The sequence below is a fragment of the Apteryx mantelli genome, chromosome 1, assembly GCF_036417845.1.
Source record: "Apteryx mantelli isolate bAptMan1 chromosome 1, bAptMan1.hap1, whole genome shotgun sequence".
Lineage (NCBI taxonomy): Eukaryota > Metazoa > Chordata > Aves > Apterygiformes > Apterygidae > Apteryx > Apteryx mantelli.
Window position 1 is genome coordinate 55,004,045 of NC_089978.1, and position 12,273 is coordinate 55,016,317.

Here is a 12,273-nt window from a genome sequence, read left to right on the forward strand (position 1 = left end):
GAGCCTAAAATTAAATGAAATAATAATAATAATAATAATTTGCATATTCCTTCATAAGCATATAATTTACATTATGCTGGAATAGAGGTTGGATAACTGATTCAATCTGCACTGAGCTTCTGCTCTTGTGTCCCTTTATTTTTTTTTGTTCTACTTTGCAGTATCTGCTATAGAAAGGTTAAAATGGATGCTGCAAACAATTAAATTAATCTTATTAGACTTCATGATATATGCTGCATTGTCTTTGCTCTCTTTGGGATAAATCCAACATAGCAGTTGGCCCAAAAGATCACGGGTGCTAACTGCTCACTTAGTCCTTCACAAGAAAGAATGAAAAAACAAGAGCAGCAATACAAATACAAATGATCATACTAGAAGTGAAAGGTGGGGGAGATTAAAAGAACTGCTCTGCTAAGATTTCTGGAATAGAGCAAGTAGATACAATCTTTTTTTAAATGTTTTCTCCTGAAGAGAAAATCAAGTCTTAAAGATTATTATGCACTTTTTTGTCGTAAGTATGTTCCTTTCCTATGCCAGTTTTATAGGCTTTCCCCAAACCATTATTCAGAAGCTACTTTAGACTATTAGGAACATATTTAAAGATTTTTTTGTTTTTCCTTTATCCTTTCTTTTCCCTTCTCTTTTCCCTTATACTATTTCTCATTATTATAGGTTACTTAAAAACTGAGAATATTTTATAGATCTTCGTATCTCCCAAACTAACTAACATATTCTGTTTTTCTACTCAAAGGAATGTAATGCATCAACAAAGAAGTTAGATGGATGTGAACTCTTCAAAACTGTGTTTTGAGATGCTATTATGGCTGATTGCATCTGAATTCTTTCCAAGTTCCAAGTCTGGGTTGAGAAAAAGATGACTGTCAAAGGAGAAACTACAATCCTTTCCATTCATTTCCTTCCTGGTCACAGCTATTCTCATTCCTGGGAACGCTTTTCTTTTTTGTTGATTGATGCATGCCTCCGTAATTCTGCTTTGGTCTAGTCTTCAGCTTTTATCTCACGATTGCTTTCTGACTGCTTTTCTCCAAATATGTTTTCAAAGACTTAAATGGTTTCTTGATATATTATGTCCAAATTCATTCAATTTCACTTCAGTACGGCTCTTAATTTCACTGAAGTTAATTCATATTTGGAATAAAAAACAGTATATATTAGTGTGACTTTCTCTTTTTAATATATGTATTAAGTACTACAATTGCTAAGCATTTTATGGATTAATAGTTTTCCAAATAGTCAGTTGAGAACATTCTGTTTTACATATTAAAAGCAATTTTGAATTTTAACAGATTTTTGCCCTTTAGTCTGGATTCCAAATATGAAAGTTTATTCTCAGCTGCTAACAAGAGTATGCTACAGAGATCAGGAGATGTGTGCTAGCATGAGGAAGAATGCTCTTCCAGGTTCTGAATTCACTCAGAGAAATGCGGATTTTAATATTCATACAGCTACTTATCTAATTGAAAACATCTGCTTGATACTTGGGGTCTCTTTTTACAGCTGCTTCCAAAATCATATTCTCAAATTACAACTGCAGTGATCCAAACTGTTTTCTTAAAAATCTTGTCCAAAATCATTCATTTTAAAGTTATGTAACTATAGCTGAGAACATAGTAGGCAATTTCTTTTTGATAGATTTTATTTCTTTCAACAGTTTAATATCTGGAGTTCATTTCTCATCCTATTAAGTGATAATCACTACAGGCCAGACTGTATCATTAGGTTTTCAGGAAGACTCCCCATTGCTCTTGGAAATTAATGGTCCCACCTGCCCTTGATAAATGAAAAACATCAGCAGCTTCATGCTTTTCACTGGTAGTAGTAGTACTATTTTGGTATGTTTTCATTTTGAAACTTCCATTAAATCACTGACCGGAAACAATTATAAGAAATGGAACTGTTTTGAATTAGGAGAACTATTAACATCTTTGGAATACTTAACATTTGATAAACACCCCAAGTGAACTATACTTAACAAAAGATTACATTTTTATTTCTAGACAATTTTTAAACTTTATTTTTATTTCTTGACAAACCAGACACTATTGTGATTTCTCAGAATAGTGATGTGACTGCGTCTTAAAATCAGAGAAGAAATATTGCAAATCTGATCTAGTTTTTCAATAAATAAATGATACTTCCATCTTCTCCTTTATTTCACCTCTACTTTTTCTTGTAAGTAATGTTATACTTAATTACTCTTATATATAATTAAGGAAAAATTTCTGATTGTTAAAATACACACACACACACACACACACACACACACACACGTATATATAAATTTTGCATTTTACCAAACTACAATATTGAAGGATTTTTTCTTTCAACTCTTTTATTTCTTTTTGTGGATGGTAGATACCAAAGAAGCCTGATATAGTCTCTGAATACAGAGAAGTACTCAAATTGTACAGTAGATCTTGATGAGAGTTGCACTGCTAGCAGGCTGTAAAATATGTTTAAGTGTATTCCATTTACTAAGCAAATAGGTAATATATTTATCACAAAGAGGACATTTTAGCAGAAGGTAGAAGCAGAAAATTGTTCTGACATATTTTTTAAATGACATTTGGATCTGACATTATTTCCGCATTTAAAGGAGTACATTTGAGTGATTCAGTGTGATCTGTAGACACATTATATATAAATAACTATACCTCACTTTCAGATGTTTCCTGAATATCTCCACCACTTAAATATGCATTTATCCTATTATTCTACATTGGCAGAAATCATTCTACAGGCAACATTGCAAAACCTTCCTATTACAAGTCCTTGGCTTTTGCACTTCTTTGTGAAGAAATAGGTTTTCCTGGAATTTTGCATAACACTCTTCATTGTAGGACATATTATGTATGTTTACTGATGTTTTGTGTTTTTCTTGGAGTTTTGATGTTCCATGATAGTAAATATCAGAAAGAGTCATATGGTTTTAAAGACGGGTTTTCTTTTACTCTAACACAGCTTTCCATGATCTGTCAATATAAACAAACTGTAAAGTGGGTTTAAAATGAGACAAGAGATACCAAAGAGAAGAGAGCAAAATTAAAATAAAAGTTTATAGTATTGGGAAAAAAAGAGTTTTTTTTTTTAATTTATTTTATTTTCCATTTATTTCTGAAAGTATTGCTGTAGCTTCCAGTAGATACTGCTTGTTTTAGGAATTAGCAAGCCAAGACAGAATGATTTAGTGTGCATTTAAAGACACACACAGGTTTCTTCAGAATATAAAGAGCAAATTTTAAGCTATATCTGCTCTAACATGTTTAAATATTTATAACTAACTTGTTACTGAGCATAGGCTTTATATTTGCAGAGCCTGTTGGGCTCACCAGAGACAAGAAGCATGACTTGAGGATATGTAGAGTGAAGAAAAATGTGTTTGGAAAAATGTCTAAGATGAGTTTGGGGAAGCATAAGGAGAGGATCAAGGACATAACCAGGAAAAGGACTGATGATCACATGGAAGGAAGATACCTCATTAGGCTTCTTGGTTGTGACTATGGAACAGAAAAAGAGAAACAGGCCGCTGGAGAAAATGTAGTGTCATATACTGCACTGAGGGCTTGAGATCAGGCTGAAGGGAATATAACTGGAATTTAGGAGGTAGATTCAAATGTGGATACAAATGAGTAAAAATGTAAATCTGAGATTGGATGTGATACTGAAGTGAAGGTAATTCAAGAGCTGCACTAGTGGTGGCACAGATGGAAACTAAAGTATGGTACTCACAGCCATGAGAAAATGCAAAGTGTCTTGGCAGAATATAAGAAGGGGGAAAAAGGTACAAACAAATTATTAAACACAGTTGGAGTGATTATTCCCAATATTCTTGCTTCAAGCTTAAAACATGAGTGAACAACACCTTTGACAAATGCACAACTATTACAAGGCTGTTGCTAACCATTATAAAAAAGTCTGGAGATACACAAAAATAAATAAAACACATCTTGCCAGTGTATGAATGGAGGCTAAATTTAATCTAAGGTTTAATGTAAATATATCTGTGGTGAAAGTTGAACATTTTTTTAGCCTGTTTATTGCTATAAAATTGTGTTCAGTCTTAAGTTTTGGTTAGTGCTTAGTAAAACAAAAAAGCATAAGTTAAAAATTATAGCCTTAATATATCCCATGAACATTTTTTAATACCATAGCGTTTTTGCAATCTGTTAAAAGACACACTACTAGGCAAGTTTCCAAGGAGAGCCTTTGAGATGACAAGATACTGCAGTGTGATGGCATTCTGCTTCCAACACTTGGCAAAGTCTCTGGTGTACTGGATAATGAATTTTGATAGTGCCATATTTGTCAGTCTCCGAAACACTTTTAGTGACCAGTATTTGAGACTATATCAGAAACTTTTGCCTAGAAAAGTTTCAGGTACTAGATGTTGCTCAGTCATATTCTCTGAAGCTGTTGTATATGTTTTCTTTATCCTGTATTCATTATTAAATCTTTAGATCAGTATTTTTTATCATTGTTTTCCATCAAGCTTGTGCATGACAAAACTGTGTATGCAAAGTAAAACACTTCCACTTTCAAACAACACACTCAAATGTATTCAGAAGTAGTTTAAATTGAAAACAATTCTTATAATAATAATAATAATAATAGAAAAATCCTCAGACAACTTGCTACAAATCTCATGAAAAAGTTTCACAAAAAGAGACTTACAGCATTAAGTACTGCAAGCCTTTACCTGTTCATTCACTGGAACAGCTTTCCAAAAGAAAAAACACGTTTTATTATACTTTGCTTGTATCTAAATGTGTCTGCCTTTGAGTATACTTCTTGGACTGGTCCACTGATTGACCATGTTGGGGATTTGTTGGGGAGTGCTCTAATTCCCACAAAACCTGATTTTTTCCCCTACAGAAAATAAGATACAAGAGAAAATAGGAGGGAACTGCCATGTGACTGATCGATTCCTGACATGAAGCTGAGATGCAGCCTGGAGGGACCTGGATCTGGTCTCATAAAGAAAGAGAATTTTTGCTTATCTTAACCAAGACACTGTACATATTTATGACCTTCTCCTGATACAACTTTTGGTGCTTTGATGAGTATTAATGACTGCTATGGTTCCTCAGCTTGACTTCCAGCAAAAAATAACATGTGATGTGTGAGTTTATATAATAAGTGTAAGCATGTGTGTGCGTGTGCATGCATCTGTCTGTCCAGCTACCTGTCTGTGTGGGTGTGTGCATGCGTGTGCATAAATAAATATATATGTATAAAAATGCATAAGAGGGTCAGTTACAGGTAACTTTCAGATAATCCTCTCTTCTGAAAACCTAAATTCTTATAGCAATATCTTGCAATTAGGAAGCTATTCCAATAATAGTAAATAAAACATATAACAAATTTCTAGCTATCTGCTGTGGTTCCTTCCCTTCTCAGAAAAAGGAGGGGGGGAGTGCAAAGAACTGGATAACAGTGCATAACTTCTTCAACAATAAAAACCTTGTGTCACACCACTGAATTGTTTAGGGCTCATAAAAGCAGGGTTTCTGGGCTGAAAAAAGCAAAGGTTGTTTTTCATAAGTATCCAGAATTTTAGAGTCCTGTAAGCTCTCTGTAAGTCCTGACCTCTGTATTACCAAGACACTGTAAGTCTCCTAGTAAGCGCATACCTAGTGTAGTGATGGTTTCCTGAGGAGAAAGATCCAGTTCATTCCCATTGAAGTTACCTCTTGGTAGAATATCTGATCCTCAACATCCACATAACTTAAGAAATCTGTCAAAATAGCTGCTGTTGACTTTTCTGAGTACAATAAATGGACTTAGATAATTCTGCAGAAACAGAGGCCCTTGTGACTATTTCTTTATGTAAAAAATTGTGTCTTTCTGTGGATGAAAAGGACAAAATGTTTAATCTTTTTAGTTTTGTGATCAACATTTTGCATTTTCTTTCAATTTTTTATATATATTTCTTATATATTTTTATATACTTTTTCCTTCACAAGTATCAGGAACTGATAAGGAATGCTGTCCCCATTTGTTATAATATCAGTACAATTTTTTGTCATATACTGCCAAAGGCTTTTCTTTGATAGCTATCTGAGCCAGATTTTACCAACATCTTCTGGGCATCTAGACTGTGTCTATATAAAATCACAGAATGACTGAGGTTGGAAGGGACCTCTTAAGATCATCTAGTCCAACCCCCCTGCTCAAGCAGGGTCACCTAGAGCACGTTCCACAGGATCACATCCAGGCGCGTTTTGAATATCTCCAGACAAGGAGACTCCACAACCTCTCTGGGCAACCTGTTGCAGTGCTCTGTCACCCTCACAGTGAAAAAGTTTTTCCTCATGTTCAGATGGAACTGTCTGTGTTTCAGTTTGTGCCTGTTGCCTCTCGTCCTATCACTGGGCACCGCTGAGAAGAGTTTGGCCCCAGCCTCTTTATACCCTCCCTTCAGATATTTATACACATTGATAAGATCCCCTCTCAGCCTTCTTTTCTCCAGGCAGAACAGCCCCAGCTCTCTCAGCCTTTCCTCATATGAGAGATGCTCCAGTCTGTTAATCATCTTAGGAGCCCTTTGCTGGACTCACTCCAGTAGCTCCATGTCGCTCTTGTTCTGGGGAGCCCAGAACTGGACACAGTACTCCAGATGTGGCCTCAACAGGGCTGAGTAGAGGAGGAGGATCATCTCCCTCGATCTGCTGGCAATGCTCTGCCTAAAGCAGCCCAGGATACCGTTGGCCTTCTTGGCCACAAGGGCATTTCTGGCTCATGGTCAACTTGTTGTCCACCAGGACTCCCAGATCCTTCTACGCAGAGCTGCTTTCCAGCAGGTTAGTCCCCAGAAAGTATTTATTAATATACATGTATATTAATATATTATTATATATTATTACTATATTAATGATTATTTTATACATATTTATTAATATGCTCCACAGGGCTCTGATCCATGATCATACTGATCATACTGCCCAGCGGCTGCCTGGAGTATGCCTATATTAATACCTCAGCTCTTTGCCTGGCTTTCATTCACCTAATTTTAGATTTATACAACACACAAATCTACAAGTGGGACAAGTTTCTAGACATGCAATTCTTCTGCTGAGCCATGACTTGTATCTGCAAAGGACAGACTGAGTTTCTAGGGGGTCAGTAATAAACATTGACTCAGGACACCACTCAAAACCTGGGAGAATAAGCTGCCTTGATACTCACTATTTTATACTTCTCCATTTGCAAACAGTGAATCAAAAAAAAGTACATCATTGAGGCAAAGAAGAAACTGACAATAGGAAAGTAAACAGAATTTGGTGTGATGGCCACATATGCCATTTCCAAAGTAAAGTAATGATCAGATAAAGATTGATTTCTTGGTGAGCCACTTCCCAGGACAGTTACATAACTTCTGCATTTTGTAGTAAAGCTGCTGTTGCAATTGTCAAACTACAGGGCTCTGTCACCTGTTTTGCTGGGTAGCAAGGTCTCATGCAAGCTGCAGCTGATTTGTAGTATTAAACTGCCCAGCATCCAATCCAAAGAGCTGCACTTGGATTTTAGTACTCTGTTTTTAGTTAAAGTAAGTAAACATTGCCTACATAATTATATATAGTCTTTGCTGCTCAGAGACTTCTTAAACAGACTTTTTTCAGTTTTCACACTTTTGCACCTTGAAACTGCATTTTTTTCCTTCTCATAAACACATTAAGACATATTTAGTCTGTCCAGACTTTTACTATATAAAGTTTTCAGCATAATGACACTGATTCTTTTTTAAATAAAAAATACATAGCCATTTGAACAACTCTTTTCTTCTGACTGGATTACCACACAGTGCTTTTCCCCTTCTGGCTCTCAAAATTTCTTGAACTCTAAAATTCTTTTTTTTATATCTCAGCCATCAGGCTTACTCATGAGGAGACAAAGAAACAAACAAACAGGCATTTCTAGGCTAGGGTTCTTCTGTTTTATCATACAACAAGATGAACTGCACAACAGAAGTGCTTATTTCTCTCCAGTGACTGTAAAAGGAGACTAGCTGACTAATTGTAATGCAGATGCCAACATGCTGATCTTCTAAAATTAGATAATATGAATCCAATACTGGTGACGGACATTTCTTTTTTTTTTCTTGAGTAAAACAGGTAAAGAAAAAAAATCAAAAAGTGTTAGATACACATGTAAGCACTGTATGTGGGAGAAAAATACACTGGATTAGAAGTCAGAGGTAAAGTCCTGTTATCCCCAGATCTGAGCCAAATAGTATCCTGTTTTTATTGTCTTCTGCCCTGTCTTTCCTTTCTGTTTAGACCTAAGTTCTTCTGCGTCTTACTGTGCATTTGTGCACAATGGGAATTTGGCAATCTGTGCATACTACAGCAATAGGACGCTACAAATAAAATTATACTGGCGGGGTTTCATTCAGTTTTGTGACAGCAACTGTAAGAAATCTGACGTACCATACCACTCATGGTATCACTAACAATTGCATACTTCTGTGTAGAAACAGATCTCCCTCTTTCTTCTCTCACTTATCCCATTTGTTATTAAAACTGACCTCCCTAGGAGAGAGTTGGGATCCCTCCCTTCTCCCTCATCCTGTAACTGGAATATTCTTTTCCATCCTTATACCAAACAAGGTCCTCCCTCTCAGGGATATCCCCCATAAATGTTGTAGCTCTACTCAGTCACATCTGGTGCATTAATACTACTGGCTAGAAAAGGGGAACTCTAAAAGGAAGGGACATCACCTCTCATCTTTATTTCCTTCTTTTCCACAATGCAGAGTGAACACCCCTTGCAAATAGCACTAACTGGGGTGTATCCAAAGAAGGCCAAGGCACGAAAGCTTTCAAGAAAACCTGCCTCTGCTTTCCAAACACTTAAATATGTATGTCTAATCTAGTGAAGGAATACTAATTCATTTATGAAATAATGAAGGACTTGCTCAGAACAAACTGAAGTACTTCAGAAAATAAAGCCTGGAATATGCCATTCCTTCTTCCCTATCTCCCACAGAATTCAGTGACTTACGAGAGAAAAAATGTTAATTCACCTAAGAGTAGAATTTTATCATGATATAAGCATATACAGCCCTGTGTGCAGTTGCCCGTTTCATTGCATCTGGGATAAAGCACATCTGTTTTCAGGCTTTACTTTTTAACTTTAAATGGTATTGGACTGCATGTCTGAGAATGTTTCCTGATTCATCTTTTTTTTTCCCATTTTGGGGGGGTTCTTTTGAAAACACTAGATCTTTCGAATCACTGAAATTAAGTCTAGAACTAGGGAATTGCTATGATTTGGGGCATAGGAATCTTTCAGGAAAGTATTTTTATGCACTTACCTGTCAAATTTATTTATTCCAAAAACAAATACAGATTACTATTCCCTGTCCTAATGCACTGTCTAGAAATTTAATCTGCTTTTTCCCTTCACATTTTATATTAGTCCTATACAATACTAATTGTCAATCTCTTTATTTCTTCAAAATCAGTAGTATTTTTTCCCCTCCATTTTGCTTTTTTCTTACAATCTAAAACAATAAAACAGAAGTACAATACATCTTTAAGCTATTCTTATCAGAACAAAATGCATATCACTTCTACCAGTTGGCTTTTTAAAAAATAGACGCATATGCCATTTGGTTTTCTGTTCACTAGAAGGACTTTCTTTCTCCCTTCTTAACAAAAATTCTCTTCTTTTCATCTTATTCAGAAAGGCAGTAAGAGTCTTTTTTAGAAACACTTGAAGCCCTCAATAGATGTTGATTTTTCCACAACATCTGCCATGTTTCTATTTTTCTATGCTGAACAGACATTTTTAAAAAGTAAATGCAGAGCAAAACAGATTTTGCTAAACCTTAAATAGCATTTTTATAAAACACTTTACCCTTGGAATTTAATAAGAAAATCCATTATAGCATGGCTGGTTTAGCCCAATAATAGAAATTGTATTGTCATCTTCTGTATAGGTTGGATAGAGATTACATCCCCGATTTAACCTTTAATATGCTTTAAAGTTAAATTTTAAACCAAAGCAAGGCTATCATTATTGCTGATCTACTCTTTGAATGGTATCAGTGCTCATTTAACTCCCTAGAATACCAAGACAGTGAAATTGTTATACTGTCATGCGCTTCTTATAAGAGATACTCAATAGTGACACATTGTGCTGTACATCATGGAGGCTTCTATCACTTGGGGGGAAGTTTTGCCAAGAGGTACATTGAAATACAAAAGTAATATTAATCAAAAACCTTGAAAGAAAAATTTTCCATCTAAAGTGTTTTGTCAGAAAACTTTGTTTACAATAAAACTTGCTTTTCCCTCAAAAAGTGACACCTTTCTATGAATAATTTCTCTGTGTTAATAACAAAAAGTCCCCTAAACCTTCCAAAATCCAGCACTAAGATAACTGTTTTTTTCCTCACTGAAGCTGTCACAATACTTTGAAATACATTTCTTGATATACATATTTTACTCACTGTTACATATTCCCACACTCCTCTAAAAGTTATCGTGATAACCACACTTCACTTCTCATGATATGAGAAAGGCAAATAAAAGGTATGCTACTGATCACCACCGGAAAAGCACATGGGAGTATCTCTGTCAAACAGTCTAACTAAGAAGAATGTTTTCTAATAGGAAATATGAAGTACAAAGCCCAACAGTGCTCCATGAGCTGCCACTGAAGCATCTCTTAAAGAAAACACATAGATATTTTTATCGATATCATTGTTGTGAGAATACATTAAAAATCTTGAGACACTCTTATGCTGATGTAATACTGCCATATAGTTACCTCATGCAGAATATGTAATTTTTACTCAGTTACTTTAAAGATCAGAACAGTGTTTTGTGTTTATACAAAATCACATTTTCATTAAAAGATTATTAAATCATTTAAATATCCTTGTGATAAATTTTAATTATTCTAGAGAGTAGACACAATGTGATAAATAAAACAGGGAAACAAAGAATTTTTTTTCTTAATTTGAGAAAATATGCATTTTGCCAGGCATAGTCAGAATAACTCAAACCCAGTGAAAGAAGCCTGTGATCTGAAAGCTTCAGTATCTCAGTTTTCTTTCCAGTTAATCTCTGATTAATTGCTGAGGGGGGAAAAAGTTTTGTTCTATGATTATGATGACGTTAGCCATTTTAACTGGCAAAGTTTAAAATAACACAAAGATGAAGAAAAAAGAGATCTATATATTCAGTTGATGAATTCTCATCAAATTGCATTGTTCCTGACAGTGAATGAGTATTAAGCATATTTTAGTAGTTCTATTAATATTACATTTTTTATTTATTTAGCATGTGCTTTATATGCTAGAACACAGCATTTATAATGATAATGAAAAGTTATATTTAGTGTTTGTTTAACCTCAGTAATTTCTTCTCTCATTGGTATTTACTTCTGTAAAAATGTCTTAAACATGAGCCTCTTGGGTGTTTTTTCTTTCCTAACAATCTTTTTTATATTGATATTATATTCTTGAAAGGGGTATTGCAAAAAATAAGTAAGTATTTTATATCAGGTAGCAAAACACAGGAAATCCCATTTCTGAAACTCTTGGAAAAGGTAACAATTTTCAGGTTTGTCTCTCCATCCCAAAAAGAAATTTTCTCCAAGCTAATTCTATTTCTGGACTAGAGAATAATTGTATTCATTTTCTTCCATCAGTTCCATTTTAAATGAAACTTCCCTTTTATCTCTAAATTCTTACTGTTCCTCCCAGCTAATTTCTCTTTCCTTCTGGAAGTTCCCTCTGTATATATCATGCTACTGCTAGCTAGATGATTTGGCATCTAGTTCATAAGGGCTCACAGATCCCTATCTCTTCCTAAGTTCCTACAGATCACCTCTGCTTTATTGTACTTATTGATAGTTTCAAGACAGGTAAAGTATGTTCTTCTGTCAGCATGACCATAAACACCAAATATAGCCACTGCTTCCCCTATGGAGACAAGGAGTCTTTTTTTTTCAAAGAAGTCCTTTGTTTTTTCCACAGATACTTTTGGCTGATCTCACATGCAGGCTTTGGAAAAAGATCAGTCATCTTCTTCCTGTCTCTGTGGAACCATTAGGGAATCATTAGAGTGAGAATCGGAATCCTAAGTCCTAAACTGGGAAGTGATTTATTCAGCTGAAGGTTGTTCTGAAATTTGTCCTTAATTAAGCGTGCACTCTTTGCAGATCAGTTAGCACACTTCACAGGTACTCATTTATAGTTGTTGGATACTGAAAAAATAATAGTATCATAATATGTAGTCTCCT